Below are 17,805 nucleotides of genomic sequence, written 5' to 3'. Positions count from 1 at the left end.
AAACATGATTTAAATTGTTGAAGTTAATGAAAGTTAAGAAATTTTGGCAAAACAAAAAGAGAAGTAAACAAATATGAAGAGATTTTGAGAAACAACAGTTTAAAAAATAAACTTGAAAAGCTGAGAGACTAAAAGTAAAAGTGACCTCAGTACATCCAAGTTAAAATGTGAAGAAACCTCAGAAGCAACAAGATACACTGACGATTGAAAATAAAGCTACCTATGGGAAGCCTGGGTGGCTCAGCTGGTTAAGCGTCCAGCTTCAGCTCAGGTCACATTTCTTGGGTTCAAGCCCTGCATCGGGCTCAGTGCTAACAGCTCAGAGCCTAGAGCCTGCTTTCGACTTTGTCTCCCCCTCTCTCTGCCCCTCCCCTGCTCGCTCTCTGTCTCTCTCAAAAAAAAAAAAGTTAAAAAATTTTTTTTCTTTTTGAATTAGTGTTTTTATTTATTTATTTATTTATTTATTTATTTATTTATTTATTTATTTATTTATTTTTGGTAAATACCCAGTAGTGAAATTACTGATTTGTATGGTACTTCTATTTTTAATTTTAATTTTTAATTTTTATTTTTTTAATAGATTATTGTCAAGTTGGTGTCCATATAACACCCAGTGCTCATCCCAACAAGTGCCTTCCCCCATGCCCACTTGCCTCCATTTCTCAAGTTCGAAGGCAGAGGCAATCACAGAGATTCCTTTTCAGCAGTGAAGGGCCCAGAGATGCCAGCAGAGTCCACCTTCTGGACATTTGTTGCACCTTGTAAAGGGAGCTCTTCAGGAGGATTCCTTTAGGACCTTTGACATCAGGAAGCATTGCCTCCTCCCCCATCTTTGATATAGAAATTTCAAACGTCTATAGATATCTAGAATATTCTATAGATATACAGAATTTATATAGATTTTCATAGGCTTGTGTAAAAACATATCAGTAGAGTTTTAAAGAAGATTGCCCTTTGCTGCCCTGTTGTATAGAAACTCGGGGCCCACGTAGAGGTGGAGGTAGAGCCACATTGTACTGAGGCCCCCAGTTCAGAAAGCCTAAGGCATCCCAGTAACGTTTTCAGTTCCTGAGGACTTATTATCTGTCCAGTAGCACAGCTGGACAACTTAGAGAATTATCTAGTTTAGTCCTAGGAACATTAGAAGAAAGGTTGTGTTAAGATTGGAGTTTTACAGGAAAGGCGATTTAGCTAGCTCAGCTAAATAATTAATCTACGGTCCCCCAGCTTGCAAGTGTTAGAGCTGGCTCTGCAGTCCAGGCCCTTGAACTTCAGAGCCCATGCTCTTAACCCTGCTTGGCCTGGCCTCCAGTCTGTCTGCAGGGCTGCCGGGGGCTCAGCATGTGCCCCGCCCCCAGAGAGTAAGACCACTTTCTTTGAAAGCAGCACTTTGTATTGCTTTTTCTCTTTAATCACCCGCTCTTGAGTGGAGGGTAACACGTGCACTTGTCAAAGGCTATTATGACATATCAGCGGGCGGTGACATGTTGACAGGTTTGCTGGACGCCCGCTGCATGTGCTGGCTAACTCCAAGAGGGTGGGGGCATGTTTTTCTTGTGTTCTCCCTGGATCACTTTGAGCGTGGCACCTCACAGGGCCAGCTTTTAATAAATGAGTAGGTGATTTGATTCTGCATTTTCTAATTAAGTTCAAAGGACAAACCAAAGACATTTTTGGTGGCATAAAGATGGTGTCAGTCCCACTTCTAGCTTTTCTGCCTTATTCAACTGTTCCTTGGACGCCACAGGGATGATGTCTCTGTCGGGACCTCTCCATCCCATGGGGTGAGTGGGGGCTGAGTCCTTTATAGGGGTCACGCTCACAGAACAATAGGGCAGGGGACACCCACTGTGGTCTGAGGCCTGGGGTCTCCTGAGTGGCACTGCTGACCAGAAACCTTCCTCCCTCCTGGTCTTCTCACCACGAGAATCTCTTCTTCGGTTAAGATCTTGTTTCTGAGAAACTGCTGATAACAACCAAACATCCAATCAGGAAGGAAACACATTAACTTACTAGAAGCTTCTGACACTTGACACTGGGTGGTTCATGACACAATAGCAGGCCCCCGATTTTGGGGAAAGAAGGTGTGAGTGTGGAGGCGGAGGACAAGTAGAGGAAGGAGAAGCCTTGCCGGTAGAGCAGAGATGAACGTGTCATTGTCTGCCTGCTGTGTGGTTTCTGGGCAGTGCCATCTCCCGAGGACCACAGGCCTCTGTTTTGTTTATCCCCGTATTCCCCAGCATCTGGACCAGGGCCTGACATGGAAAAGGTGCTCCCTAAATTGAGTTCTCCGCTGTAGAATGAATGAAGGAGGAAACAGGTTGGCTGGTCCTTGACCATGTCATCATAGGGAGAGACCATGGGAAGGCATCACCAGGAGAGACTGAGTCAGAAAGGGGAAAACAGCACAGACTGAGTCCATAGCCAATGCAGGGTGTGGTGGAGGAAGGATGTACACATGAAATCAGGCCCTGCCTCACCCTTAGGGAGCTTCCTGGGCATCTGGGGAGATGTGTTACATGGTAAGGGCTATGGTTTAAAAATGTCATCAATAATGGGACAAATAGATATCATATGCTTCCTGATATGATGCACAGAGAAGGACACATCATCACTTCTATGGTATGCTGGCCCAAAATGCATAACCTGAATCTAATCAGGGGAAAACACAAGAAAAGCCCGAATTCAGTTGCCTTAAAAAATGTTAAGGTCAGGCAACATGTGATCCTCAATGGGACTTGGGGCAAAAAAAAAATTAAAAAAGAAACACCCACAAAACTGTTGTTATAAAGGATACTACTGAGATAATTAGCCAAATGTGAATCTGATCTGTGGTGGAGATGTTATATGCTACCGATGTTAATTTCTGATTGTAATTATTGCGGTTGTATAAGGGAATGTCCTTGTTTATAGGAAATGTACAGAGGTATTTAGACATAAAGAGGCCTCATGTCTGCAACTTAATTCTCAAAGGGTTTAGAAAAATGTAAATATGAGAATGTATTGGGGGAGGAGAATGATAAAGCAAATATGCTAAAGTGTTAACATTTGGGGAATCTAGGTGAAAATATTTAGGAAAATTTTTGTACTGTCTTGCAACTTTTCCATAAGTCTGAAATTGTTTCAAGACAGTTTAAAAACGCATGTGGTTGTGTGTCTAGTCCTGTATGTAGGAGAAGCCATAAAGCATAGTGATTAAGGACACAGGCACCGGAGCCCATTTCCTGGGTCCAAACCTGGCTATACTGTTCGTGAGCTGTGATACTTTTCACGTAAGCAACCTGGGCCTGAATAGTACGAGACAGTAGTGGTGCCCACATTGGTGTTTGTGAAAATTTGATGGGCGAGAACCTGTGACAAACCGAGAACAGTGCAAGCACACGGCAAGTGTGCAGTGCACACCAGTTCTTGTACAACGTAGAGCCATCTACAATCACTAATGATCATTTGGCGACAGGGCATGTTGTATATACACATTTGTTGATCTACTGACTATAAGGAACATGACATTTTGGAGTTTACGAATGGTTTTCATATTTAATTATTATAATTATCCCATAAAGCATAATAGCAAGAAAAATTGCCCCATTGTATTGATCTGCAAATGGAGGCCAGGAAAAGGCCAGAGACTTAACCTAAGTCCCCTGCAACTGATAACTGGCATGACTGGGAGCTGTGCCTCTACTGTCCTGACAACTAATCCTGGAGGAGATTCTTTTTTGCAGGTGACACTGATATCACTCTTTGTCACTTTGCCTTCTTTTGTATGCTGAGGCATTTCTGGGGACAGAGTGCCTTCAAGGGCCCTTTTGTTATCCATGTCATTACCTGTTGTCAACTGCTGTCATGTGCATGCTCATGTGTGAGCATGGATTCTCTCAGCAATTGCTGACTGGACCCTTGAACCAGATTCCAAAAAAGAGGTGGCCAGTCGTTAATCCTGAGGCTGAAAAGCCTCCCGTTGGCTGCCTTCTGAGAAGCCTTGGGCTGCAGCATCGGGGGAATCTTCTGAATGTCATGTGCTCTGCCATGTCGCAGGATGTGACTGGGAGTTATAGCCCTCACCTGGGTATTCTGGAGCCTGTAGACTCAAGGAGCCTTAAAGTCCCTTCAAATTCAGTCATTATCTCTCTTCTAAACAAAGAAAGAAGCAAGCCAAAAACTAAAACTAAACGAAAAACTAAAACCAAAAAATCAACAGTTTTCTGAGGAACAGCCCTCATCTGCATTTCAGAGAACCTAGAAACCAGATTCCTGCCTCCATGGGTCTTATGATCTTCAGTGGGGCCTCAGCCAGACAGATGTTATTACTATAAACCAATCTCTGGCAGCCTCGGGTGGAAAGGGAAGCGCCTCTCAATTTGTCAGGGGTAATGATAACTTCCCTGCGTTTGCTCACTATTTATAATTTGCACAGCTTTATATTAGATCTTTCTGTCGATTCTTACAACAAACATTTGGGGTGTAGGAGGAGGGGCTGCACTTCCCCCTGAGCAGATGTAACACCAGGGGCTCACAGGGGCTAAACAAACAACCCACGGGCCAGGATCCCTGGTCTTGATCCAGGATCGCTCACTTACACTGGCTCTCTCATCCTTACCTTCCTGTTTTGGAAGTTATTTTATTTTATTGACATTGCCACTTATTAATTATCTTCATGTTTATTTACCACCACTCATTCATTGCAGCCTGCCTCATCTGGCCATCCTTGCAAGCATTTCTGGGTTATCTCACCAGCTGAGTCTAGAGGTACCTCAGGGGATGCGGAACCCTTTGACTAGTTGCTTGAAAAGAAGAGAAAGCGTGAGAGTAACCGTGCAGTCAATATGGTCCTGAAACTCATTATAGAGCCTAGTAGAAGTAGTGCAGAATGTCAGCTTTGGTTTGGAGTTTCTGTACATGAGTCTTCTCCATATGCGTATCTAATTAAGAGCTGGGAATGTGTTCATCCGTTCAGTTACAGTGAGCATCAATAATGGCCCAGGTGCTAAGGTTTCCCTTCCTACCTCTTCATCAAGGTGAGGCTGCACATTTTAAGCTAATCAGTCTTAGGATGGAAGTTAAAGACCCAGGTTCTAGGCCTTTCTTCACCATGACCTTTTAAGATCTGTGAATTGCAGTAGGGCTCATCTGTTGTTTGCACTTCCTACTGTATTACAATAAGAAAATAAAATGTATTCAAAAGCCTTTTGTGGATTGCACAATGTTTCTTGAACCTAAGATGGTTTTATGATTATGATAATTCCAAAGATAAAAGCTGCTTCTGTTATGTGTCCTAAATCCTCATGCATGAGAAGAGCGAGTTCAGTCAGTAGATTAGTAACCAGCCTACGTAGAAGTATGTGAATGAATGAACTGAAAGGGGTTGTAAATTACATTTATACAGTGTTTGTATTGAATCATGAAGTTTATTCCCATAAACATTTCATTAGCAACGACTAAAATCACATGTCTTTATTACAGCTAACATACAGAAAGCCTTCTACTCCTGTTTATCTTTTAAGACCCGGCTCAGTGGGTTACCTCCTCCAGGATGTCTTCTTGGACTCACTGATCATCCTCAATCAGGTGGGATAAAATGACCCTGCTCCGCTGCTATGATACAGGGGCCCATTTCTACTGCACGTTACCGTGTTGTGATTACCTGTGCTCTCACCCTCTAGATTCTGTCTTTCATCTTTGCATGCTGACTGTCCAGTGCCATTCCTGGCATGTTATTTTTGCCTTCGGAAATGTTCTCTGAATGAATGACCAAACATTTACCAGTTCAAACAAGGCTTGGCTTGTAAATACAATGGGATTGAGGTCAGGGAGATGTGCTTCACTTTTTGCCATAAAGTGCTTACATATTGCACACGAGAACACGGTGCCTCATGATTTTTTAACCTCTTATGTGATTATCCCGGCAAAAACCCCTTGGGCTAGAAAGGACTATAATGGCCTTGGTAGTTTGAGCAGCTTAATATTTTCTTTACATCAAGCTTAGCCTGTTTTCATTATAAAAGAATTGACTGAGTTCATGTAAGGCAGGAAGAACAGAAGATGTCCTCTTCCCCTGAAAGTCTTCAAAATGCCTGCCTGGCCTTGAGAGATTCCCACCAGTGCACGCAACATGAGGAGTCAGTATGATATGGACATATTTGTACATTTTAAAAAAGATTAAATGTGATATAGTACTGGAACTGAGCATGGGAGATTGAGGCCCTAGGTATTACGCTTTCCCTTGCTACAGGGGATGGAAAGAATATTGTTTCTCCTTAAAATGATTTATTTAAATGGGTAGGCTAGAATTCTACTTAAAACCCAGTGTCTGAATGCACCTGTTTAAGTCAGCTTCTTGTTCTCCCAGGTATTTAGGCATTGAATTTTCCCCATTAGGGAAGTGATTGACACCGTGGTCCTTACAATAACACATGATTATAACTCTGCAAATGGCAATTACATTCAATGGAAACCAGATGTTGCATGGAATTTGACTCTCTTGGTTTCTTGGTGAAGTAGATGAATTTGTAAAGTAGAAAACCACAATCATTACTCAGATGGACTATACATGAATTAATGACATAATATCTAAATCATATATGGTTGAAAATAATGATTAACTTAAACTATCAAGATAAGCTAATGAAAAACAGACTCAAAAAATTAAAGATATGTTTTCTTCAATATATATTTTATCAGCATGCTAATAACAAAACCAGACTTGTTTGCATGTGTCTTCAGCCCCACGTAAGAAGAAAATATTTAAAAAGAAGAGCTTCTTGGTAGTTAACGTTGAGGAGAAAGTGAGCAATTATGATGGTTTTTCTTGGCTGGTGACTTTTTAGAGTGTCTGAAATCAATCTTTAAAAAATATATTGTTGTTAAGGAGAGCTAGCAATGTTTTATGCTGAATTACACAGAGACAGTATATTTTTAAGGACACATTTGGCATGCAAAGCATTTGCTTTATATGCCTGTGCAAAGCATAACCTCTCAAATAAAACTTCTTTTCCTGTCCCATCTCTCTCCAGTGCCTGTGTGCAGATGTGTGCACACATGCATGCACACACATGTGTACACACACACACACACACACACACACACACACACATCAGTGATGCCTCAGGCCAGGAAGGCAAATCAGCATCACTTTTAAACCTGCACTGTCCCTTGAAAAGCTCAACCTTCGGTTAGCAACCTCCTAAGTGGTTAAGTTTGCAAACCTTGGCCCATCATTTCCACTGTCATGAATTCTCAATGACATCATCACTGTAAAATTAGGAACTCTCTTTCTTGTCCTGCAGATGTGAAAGTTTGACATTGCATTCCATGGTCCCGTGCCACATTTCATCAGCGTTTTCCCTTTGCTTTCTCCAAAGCCTGTGGCCGCATGTGGCGTGTAGATTGCCAGTGCTGTTTGGGATCTCATATCAAATGCTGCTACCTAATCCCAGGCGGCCTTCCACAAGCCCACACCTGCAGCTCATTGAATCCTCCTGGAGTACAAAGGGCTGATTTACAGCACGAAGGATCCAGGCACTGCTTGCAGCTGGGGCTCCGGCAGGAAAAGGAAGTTGTTCATCATCTTGTGTGCATTTCATTAACAATAGTGTACCCGATATGTAGCTTATAGAATAATTTCAAATCACTGACAGAGAGCATTATGGCATTTGGCACTACTAGGAAAAATACTTCGGGATGGGCAAATTACACCTGAGCGTGAGGTTTCTATGCGACCCTCTGGAACCGTGCACACTGATTTATACCAGGTGGGTTGACCTTGCGATATTTTCTGATTCGTTGGGCATTTTCCCATTTCTCATTTCTTTTCCTTTGTCTTTGAAGCAGCCCCGGAGTAGAGTTGGGATATTCTTAGTTTTCTGTTCTTTTCACGTACCAGCGACTGAGAGCTAAGGATAACCCGTGCTCAGCGTGGTGTTTCGAAGCCAACCACCTGAGGAAATGTCTGTATTGCTGGGAGTGCCACAGTAACATGTGGCAGCATGTCTCTTTCTCCTTTGAGTTCCGACAGCCACAGAAACGAGGGAGTCCCAGTGAGGCACTGAGACCCCAGTGCTGGCTCACCAGGAAAGAAATGGAAGATGCTCATACCTTCTTCTGCCTTGTTGGGCTGTACTTCCATTTTACTATTGGCTCACTATCACCCCAAAAAAGCCTTCCTGGTGGAGATGCCATGAAGGTGATGAGGAGGAGTTCAAATGAGGAGACAAGTAACAAGCAGAAGAAGACTGCCGTCCTGTACTACGGTTCCCACGGCCCTCTGGATGCCTGCTGGGCCTGTCTTCGCTGGGGCCAGCGTGGCCTCCAGGTCGGACATCTCACCTATTTACTGAGAAGGCTCTGCCTTTCCAGATCTTTCCTGGGAGTATCTTGCAAGTCCCAGTTGATGAATTTTTTTTTTTTTTTTTTGAAGAAGTGGAAAGCCTTAGAATCTCAAAACAAAAAGGCCTCAGGAACTCTGTCTCTGGGTTTGGGGCCAAGCCCCACATAGTAAGGACAGCAGCAATGTGCAGAAATGTCAGGGCTTCTGATTAGTTTATCATGGACATTTAACTTCGGCTTTTTTATAAAGAAGGACAAAATCAATAAAAATCGCCATCCTCAAGGGAAAGGGAGCAGGGGAGGAAAAGCAAATTTCTTTTCACTTTGTAATGGTAAACAAACTCGGCTCAGAGCAGTATCTGATGTGGCTGCATGGAGCCTGGTTTCCAGTTTCTCTTGATGTGTCAAATGTATCCCTTATGTGAATCATGGTTTAAAAATACTTTTACTCAGTGGGTTCGGGAAATCAGTAAGCTTTTATGATTCTTTCCTTCACATAATTTCTCATTTCAAAAGAGATGCTGGGTATTCCTTTAAGATGTTTATATATTATGCATTTTAAAAACTAACAATTCTTCCAAGGGCTTCCCAAGCATTGTTGCTGGAGTGGTGGGTTTTTTTCTTCCCAAGCTCACTTACTCTTTCTTTCGTTCTTTCTCTCTCTCTTTCTTTCTTTCAACATTAAGCTAATGATTATGGGGCTTACACATAAATTGAAGCCGGATTTATAAAATGCAATATAAAAATCCTCGGGAAGGAAGATAAATATAACAAGCTATGAAACTGCGTTAGCCTCTTCCAGTGTTGGAATGACTACAAACGAGGAAATTAATGACCAGGATGTGTGATGTTGCCCAGGTTAGGAGCTTTGGCCCCCAGGCAGCCTGCCTTAAGATGAGCTGTCCTGCATTCCTTGATTTCTCTGAAATACAAATCTAATTGCAGATTGGAACATATCCATTCACTTAGTCTGTAAAAATAATTTTCCCTGAATATTTACCCAAAGCGCATTATTGCTTATACAGTTGTGAAAAGCATTTAGCACTTTATAATCCCATATTTGCTCCTATGTGGGCCTGGGAGTGTACTCTCCTTACAGAATTCACAAATGCCTAGAAGGCTAACAATTTTTACAAAGTGTTCCTCATGGAAAACATCTGGAAGGTTTCCAGAATGGCATTCCAGATGTTATAGTTTTAGCAGTCACAAAAGTGCACTGCACATGCTGTGTGTGCGTGTGTGTGTTTTTCCTGGTTCTACATCCTATGTTACTTACACTTACCCGGGCCTCTTTGCTCTACCTCTGGAACATTTTAGGTTTGAATTATTTAATATTTCACTTCTGGACAACTCTGCTTTCAGGGCAATTACACATCTGTAAGGAGGGGAGCCTGATGTAGACTACTGTAACCAAATACGCACTGGGAGAAGGGATTTTTAATTGGTATTTTAAAATTGATTTTTTTTTTTTTTCTCTGTGGGGTCAGAAAGAAGAATAAACACTTGGGGGAGTAAGGTCTGGATGAGTCTCCCATGCCGGGAGAGAGCTGCCCTCCATCCCTTTCCCAGCTTATACTGTGCACAGAGGAGAATGCCCCTGTTTCCCGCCCTCCCCAGCTGCAGGGTGCTGGGTGGAGAGTGAGGGGCAGAAGTGAGTGTCCAGGACACAGGATGCTCTCCTTTCAAACTGCTAAATGCTGCTCAGCTGGGGGGAGCTGTAGGCAAGCATGAGATCCATGTACTGCTCTTGTCCTTTCTCTTCTCTCTGTTCTTCCCGCCTGCCTTCTAGATATGGGCCCTTTCTGTAGCAGTCAGCCCCAGGGAAATTGATGGCCCATAGAAATTCAGCCAAGAGACTGGCCTGTTCTTAGAACCAGCTTCTTGTGAGTCCTGCCTGACGGAAGGTCTCCTTCTCAAAACCAGGGTAAAGATGACAACAGGGAAGAGGGGGAGAAGGAAAGATTCGGTCATGGGCCAGAATAGAAGTAAGCCATGATTCAGGCAGCCATCGTGTTTTACGTCTGTGAATTACTTTGAATACGTGGGGAGACAGATGAACGGGGATCCACCTCCTTAACAAACCAACCAGACATGATGAGAACCTCCTCTGAACTAAAATTTTTGTCATACATTACACTGAGCCAATCTTGTTTCATATTACAAGTTCCTTGGGAGAGTAAAGAGAGCATACTGGCAAGAAAAAGGCGAAGCCAAGGATGGGTAGTGGGGACAATGGCGTGAGTGTGATTAAGGTTGGGTCTGTACTGGCTGAAGCCACAGAGAGGTGGGGACCAGTGGGAGGTAGGGTACATAAGACACGTATGAGGGACATACAGCGGAAATGCCCCTGCCACCCCAAGCCTGTGGTGACATACATATGGCAGGGAGTCATCAGGAGGCTGGTATGAAAATGGCAAAGGCCATCTTGTTCCCCTGTCTTTACTGCTGGGAAGGGTGTTAGCTCTAGGTATTTGCCCCAGGAAATTCCTCAGGGATTCCTGCTTAGCCTTGGCAAAGTCCAGAATCAAGACACCTTCAGATGAAGAGGACCTATTGCTCCAGAAGGATCTGGGCTCCCCCTGCGTGGAGTCCAGATGATGTGTGGGACCTGACCTCCCATCACCCCTTGGACTCTGGTTTCCATAGTTACCATTGGCTCAGAAAGATGCTGATCCTCCTGTACTGTCCTCGTTGCTGTGTCCTGGGCAGACCAGAACAGTTGGTTATCCTAGTTGAAGCATGTCCCTGACTTTATGTCCATGTACATTGGAAAGGTGGTGGGGACTGTCCCCGCCCCCCCAGGGCTACTGCAGCTGGAGAGCCTGTTTAGAGCTGGCTTCTGGGTGGCATCTGGAAGACTTGCCACACTGCAGTCAGATCAGACTTTGAGTCTTACTTTTGAGGGGGTGGGTGTGTGCTCCTCCTGAGGGTCCCCAGGAAGCATGGACATCTTAACCTGAAAGCCCAATCCTTCTGTCTGCCTCTGTAGCCTCTCTGCCTGCCTCTGCCCAGGGGGTGCCCAGGTAGAGACCTGCCTTAGGAAGAAGCCAAGAGGGTGCTGTGACACAATGGGAGGAACACAGCACCAAGGCTGAGATGGAGTCTCGCTCTGGAGCCCTTTCACCTGTGGGAGGTATTTAATGTCTCCATTTCTTCATCTGTAAAATAGCGATAGTAATTCTTGCCTCTTAGAGTTATTTTTATAAAAGCTTAGTGCTGTATTTGACATATATTGTTAAAAAACTTTTTTTGTTTCTTCTCTGCCTCAGGGACATTCAGAGTGATCATCCAAAGTGAAATAAATGTCATTGTCACTATAATGGAAGAAGTGGTCTATGATGGTGACCCTTGAAGCATTTCCCATTGTTGTTCCTTTATTTTCCCTGGGTCTCTGCCCCTCTGCTCTCCTGGGTCACTTTCTACTTTTCTGACTCACCAGTCTCCTCCCAGGGCTGTGTCCCTTGTAGCCCTCTTTTTAAACTTGTATTTTTTTAAAGTTTTAATTTATTTCATAGAGACCAAGAGAGAGCACAAGCAAGGGGGGAGGGGCAGTGAGAGAGAGGGAGATACAGAATCCCAAGCAGGCTCCACATCGCCACCATGGAGCCTGATGTGGGGCTTGAACTCACAAATCATGAAATCATGACATGAGCTGAAATCAAGAGTTGTGCTGTCCATGATTCTAAACTCCATTTCCAGAGTCAATCTCCTCTCTGGTGGCATCAACAGGGCTACCAAGGCTCCACACCCAGTGTCTCACTCCATTTCTACTCATCATTGCTGCCTGCACCACATATTTTTATATTAAAAAATAATTTAAAAAATATTTAATCTTTAGAATCTTTGTCTTTTCTGTGTTTCTGTCTTTCTCTGTCTCTGTCCCTGTCTGTCTGTCTGTCTGTCTCTCTCTCTCTCACACACACACGTACACACACACCAAACTTCAATTAATCAATAGTCAACTGAAATTACTTTGTATATATTTTTCAAAACCAAATCCATTCTCACAGCCTCTCTCTTGATCTGTTTAAGTAAAATCCTGTAACAGATTTTTCTTACCTCTAATTCTGCACCTCTCCAATTTACCCATACCCCTCAGTGAGATCAGTAGTATCTTTTTAAAACTCACATTGTGCTGTGATACTCCATAACTTAAGAGCCTTCAGTATACCCCCATCACTTTCAAGTGAAGCCAAAATTGCTTAGCCTAGCACTTAAGATCCTTAGCATTTGGGTCATAATCTCTCCAACATCATGTCCCTCATTCCACTTCTGTCTCCTTTTCCTCTTTTGGTGCTTTATAGTGACATTGTGTGCCTCTGGTACTTTGCATATGTTGTGCCTCCAGCTTTCACTGACTCTCTGTCACCTGTCCTCTAACATCCAGCTTGACTTTACCTCCTTTGCTTAGACAAAATGAAAGCTATGGCATTGTGTGCTTTTGTGTGTTGTAGCACATGACACCCTGTGATGTTGGTTCTCATCTGTCACTCCAGTATTCACTGCCTTGTTTGGACTGTCTTAGAGCAAGGGATAGCCAGTTGAACAAATGAACAGCACCCCAGTGATAGATGGCTGAACTGTCATGGACACTATGGTCACAAAGACCAAGTGCCATGAACTGTGTCATTCCAAGGGATTTCAGGAACTGATCACAGGAAAACTGGAGTGGAAACTCAACTCTTCAGTGAAGAGCTTGGGGTCAGACTCAGGTGCTGCCTGTAAAGAAGTTCTGGAGGATCATAACTTCTCCCTACCCTCTTGAATGAGCTCTATAGTGAACTTTCTGTGTACAAAATCCTGCCTTCTTGATAACTCAGAAGCTCTTTTCATTATAGGTGGTTAGTAGGCAGTAAATAATGAACTGGGAAAGTTGAATTGTGTATAAACATGTTGATGTCACCTTGATATTGATATTGATATGACCTTGAAGCAAGGTTTAGGAAACTGTGACTACAGGTCTTTTGCATCTATCTTGGCAGTTTTAAGAATTTTAATGACAAAATCCAATTCTATTCCTATACTTTCTGTCCTGAATTAATAGATTTGGAGTGCTAATGTGACAGACAGACAAATCTGTGATGTAGAGATGAAGGTAGGGCTAATACACAAACAGTGTCAGAGGCCAAACCAGTAGATTGACATTATCCCTTTAGGTGATGGGTGATGGGGATGAGGGTATGACAAACTTCAATGGGGCTCTTTACTTTGACTCTGGTTCACCTGGTCATTCCAGGAACCCTGCACTGTGTACTGAACACCTGGAGTGTTTACGTGGAGTTCAGTGACGCCAGTACCAACTGGCGACCAATGGAAAGCTCAACTCCTCCAATGTGTCAACACCCAAGGGCACTTGACCAAAATGTAAATGCTGAAATTGACTGGGGGTGCTATTCTGCCACGCCTGGAATGTAGCCCAGACCTTACAATATCAGACTGTAGTTCACTCTAAGACCTTATCTATATATTGATGGCAGTTTGAGACACTTGATAAAATCAATGTATCCAATAGTAAATTATCGACTTCTAAATTTAAGGATGAGCATGCATTTCCAAATTATACTGCTTGCAGAAAAAATAGGTCACAGTCATCAAAGACGGAACCTATAAATTGATGGGAAACAGCTTTGAGATACTTTGGTAGACCACTTTAATTTATTCTATTCTCTGGGAATAGATATATAAACATAGATACATATGTAGATCAAGATATAAAAGCTTATATATATATTATATATAATGTAAAAATATAATTATGTATATAATATATGTCAGTATTCCATGGGTAACTTTTTAAAGCTGAGATACTAATTCCCCAATTTGGGTCAGTTGGGTCACCTTAGAATATTTTCTTCTTTTTTTCTTTTTCAAGATGTTGGTGTTTTGTGTGGCTTGTATTTGGACCAATTCTCTATTATTTTACACTCTTCTCAAATTGTCAATTCTCATAGCTCATGTATACGCACGCACACACATACACACACACACATATATATAATACACACAAACCCCAACACCTTCTAAGTGTAGGGCATGGAGCTAGGGGTGTACTATGAAAGTGGTAACCCCTACAGGCTTACCTTCAGTACAGGAAATGCAAGGCACACCTCTGGCTCAGCTGGAATGTTTGTGCTCTTTGAGATCTAGGCTTGACATGCCTCCTGACTCCCATTTTGGGAATTCTAGCTTATGAAAGTACAAATACCTCTCCAACTTTTCTGTCAAGTCTTAGGGCCTTGTTGTTGTTGTTGTTGTTGTTGTTGCTGTTTTAACTCATAGTTTTTTCTCCTTCTAGAAATCTGCTTCCTTGTATGAAAACTTTGTCCTACATTTTTTGATAAGCCATTAAAGTGATTCATATACTGGTGTCTGTGGACCATACCTTTGCAAACACTGACATAAGGTGATGGAATTTGCCCTGTGTCTTGCTCCCAAATGTGCATATCCAGAGATGTTCAGTGGAGCTGAAGAGAGCACTGTTAAATACAACTTTCCTTCTATCGACCTCAGCTGTCATTAGTGACCTCCTCTCTCCCTTGCATTTTGTTATATTTATGAGACAAAGGAGTGTGTAAATAATACCAAAGGAGGTTTTTTGTTGTTGTTGTTTTTTCTAGGAGAGAGAGAGAGACAGCATGAGCAGGGGAGCGTCAGAGAGAGAGGGAGATACAGACTCTGAAATAGGCTCCAGGCTCTGAGCTGGCCATCAGCACAGAGCCCGACGCGGGGCTCGAGCCCACGAACCGCGAGATCACGACCTAAGCGAAAGTCAGACGCTTAACCGACTAAGCCACCCAGGCGCCCCCAAAGGAGTTTTAACAGGCAAGTCATCATCATAGGAGTTCAGAGGATGGAGAAACTGTATGTTCCCAGAGCACATGAAAAGAATCTGAGACAGCTTCCTGAGAGGTGGTGAAACCGAACTCTGAGGAGCACACAGGATCCATCTAGAAGGAGGGGAAAGGTCTGGGCAGCTCTAGGGTGCACAGTATGAGCAAGAGCTCAGGAGGGGCACACAGGGGCAGCAAGAACAGGTTGTGGTTGAGGGCCCAGAGGACACGAGCCCGGCCGGAGAGGAGAGCTCTGGGTACCAGGCTATCAGCAGAGCTTGGAGGGGAAACATCATCACTGGTAAATTCATAAAACATATTTTCTTTTTGAATGAGTGCCTCCCGCATCTATGGACACAATAGGAATGCATATAATGACTCCTCAGGGAGGGTGCTTTCCTGCTTAGTTGATCCACAGCGCCTGCTGTTCTGCTAGGAAATCAGTAATACCTATTGACTGACATGTTTTGTCCGGTTCCCCCAGGTCTTCTTTAAAGGCTTCTGAAAAGACCGCCTTTCTTCTCTTTCTGACCTCAGTGCTCCCTCACCTCCACCTTCCCGGCTCCCAGTCCTTCGGAGGCAGTGATTTCCCGTCTTGTCTTCCTCTGGTTTTGTTGCTTGTGAGCTTTGATTAGGGGTAAGCCACAGAGCAGCCCCCTCGGGCCGCTGTCTTTCCTTCCACTCTTCCCTGAGCTGGGGCATCTGGTTCTCATTCTCTTCTCCATGCAGCGGCCTGCACGTTCACCTTGCTCTGTTTACGTATTTGTTGCACAGCCTGGTTGAAACTCAGCGCTCCTAACCGGTCTTGCCCCGCATGATCTGAAGAGAGCTGAACAGGTTCAGAAGAACCTGAGTATGAATTAAACCATGCCTGGAGCCGTTGAGAGGCAAGCCTCAAGCCCTTTGCAGGAGTCGGGCCTAACCTCGGTCTGTGGATGATCTTTGTGGAGTCTGCTGACTTCTGAAAAGGGATTCAAATTTGGGTATGGGCAGGTCCATTCTTTTGAGAACAGAATCTGAAGCCTTTAAGAGATTCTCAAACAGACCCGGGACCTCAGTGTTCTACCATCACAGCTCTTTCTGTGTGGTCGTCTGTAGCAATCCTGTTGTTACTAGGATGGAACCAGAGCTTTAGAGAGGTCAGTAGTTGCCAGAATCACTAAGTAGTGTGCGCAGGAGGCACACCAAGGCAGTCTGAACGCTGGCTGGGAACCACCATGCCGCCCCACCCCCCCAGTGTGGAGATGGGTCTTACACTTCCTAGAGCCACTTGTCTCTTAGACTGCTCTGGGGTGCAGAGGAGGCCGGGTGAAGGCCACGTGGCTTCTGTCAGGGCCTAGAGCAGTGAGGGGCACCTAGAGCAGGTTTCCTCATACCTGGTAGAAATAAGAAGCTCCTGGACGGGGGAACCTGGGTGGCTCGGTCGGTTAAGCATCCGACTTCGGCTTAGGTCATTATCTCACAGTTTGTGGGTTTGAGCCCTGCGCCAGGCTGTGTGCTGACAGCTAGTTCAGAGCCTGGAGCCTGTTTCAGATTCTGTATCTCTCTCTGTGACCCTCCCCTGCTTGCGCGCTCTCTCTCTCTGGCTCTCAAAAATAAATTAAAAAAACATTAAAAAAAAATAAAGAAGAAGCTCCTGGGCAGCTTGTGGCATGCCCTGATGCCCCGGCCACACCCCCAGTTCAGTGCTTTAATTAGACCTGGAGGTAGGACTCAGCACAGTAGTGTTTACTCTACAGAGGAGGGTTGACTGATTCCAGGGTGCAGTCAAGGTTGACAGCTCTTACCTGGCAGCCCCTGGCGTGGTGATGTGAAGCTGTAGGAAACCCCTCGTGCTGGCCCCAGCAGAGCCAGGAAGGAGCCAGTGCACGGCGGGGTTTCCCACCCCCTGGGCCTCCTCAGCCTGGGTTCTCCAGGACTGGCCTTTCCTCCTCTCTGCTCATCAAAGCCTTGTTCATTTTTCCAAGCTCAGTTCCTGGGATGCCACCAGCCAGAGCTGCTCTGCCCCTTGCTGCTGCTTTCCTGGCACTGTGCTTCGTGCCCTGTGGTTTTTCTCCCGGTGCCCCTACAGGCCATATTTGCCTCCTCCCTCATGCTGCCCTCCACCCCTGTGCCTGCCATCTGCAAACATTACCGGATGGAATAGATGAATGAATGAATGAACGTGTGACCTGGAGGATAGCCCATGTTTCTTATCCACCCTCTTATCCCCAGCGTTTTAGATTAGCGTCCCCACAGCAGTCATGGCAGCCTTTCAGTCTACAAAATTAATTTCTCGCACAGTCGCTGGACCAGGATGTTTTCCTCGGGTTCTTGCAGCTCTCCCGGTGAGGGAGACATGATAAGGGAGAGGGACAATATTAACTCTATCTAGCTAACCAACTTCTGATTAAAGAGAATTGAATTGAGCTAGTTTGTTTTGGAGAGCTCAGTAGTTGTTGGCTGCTGTTCCAAATTTACCTCTCCTAATTGGAGAACATCTTATTATGTCTTACCTGCACAAGGTGTGTGCTACCTGGCCCCTGGCCAGCCCAGCCCTCAGAGCCTGCTTCTCCAGCCTCAGTAGTTCTCATACCCTTGGGCATCTTTGTATTGTAATGCTTTTGTCATGATTTTTGGGCCGTAGATCACCCCCTTGCATTTAAATGTC

At 44.3% G+C, this 17,805-nt stretch overlaps 1 long non-coding RNA gene across 3 annotated transcripts in view; it reads left to right on the top strand.

Moving 5' to 3' along the window:
• Positions 1-1,579: 1,579 nt before the first annotated feature.
• Positions 1,580-17,805, top strand: part of LOC120224988 — a 58,028-nt gene continuing 41,802 nt past the window's right edge. Inside the window, exons 1-4 of one of the 3 annotated variants that reach the window (XR_005526715.1) lie at positions 2,471-2,522; positions 5,464-5,568; positions 7,362-7,751; positions 11,315-11,441. This is a non-coding gene — a long non-coding RNA (uncharacterized LOC120224988). Of the gene's footprint in view, positions 1,785-2,470; positions 2,523-5,463; positions 5,569-7,361; positions 7,752-11,314; positions 11,442-17,805 lie in introns of those variants that run through there. The other 2 variants (XR_005526716.1, XR_005526714.1) reach the window with 2 other exon arrangements.

The sequence above is a fragment of the Hyaena hyaena genome, unplaced genomic scaffold (assembly GCF_003009895.1).
Source record: "Hyaena hyaena isolate Hyena2069 unplaced genomic scaffold, ASM300989v1 scaffold_1298, whole genome shotgun sequence".
Lineage (NCBI taxonomy): Eukaryota > Metazoa > Chordata > Mammalia > Carnivora > Hyaenidae > Hyaena > Hyaena hyaena.
Note: the sequence above shows the minus strand (reverse complement) of the source record. Positions and strands in the feature narration are given on the sequence as shown.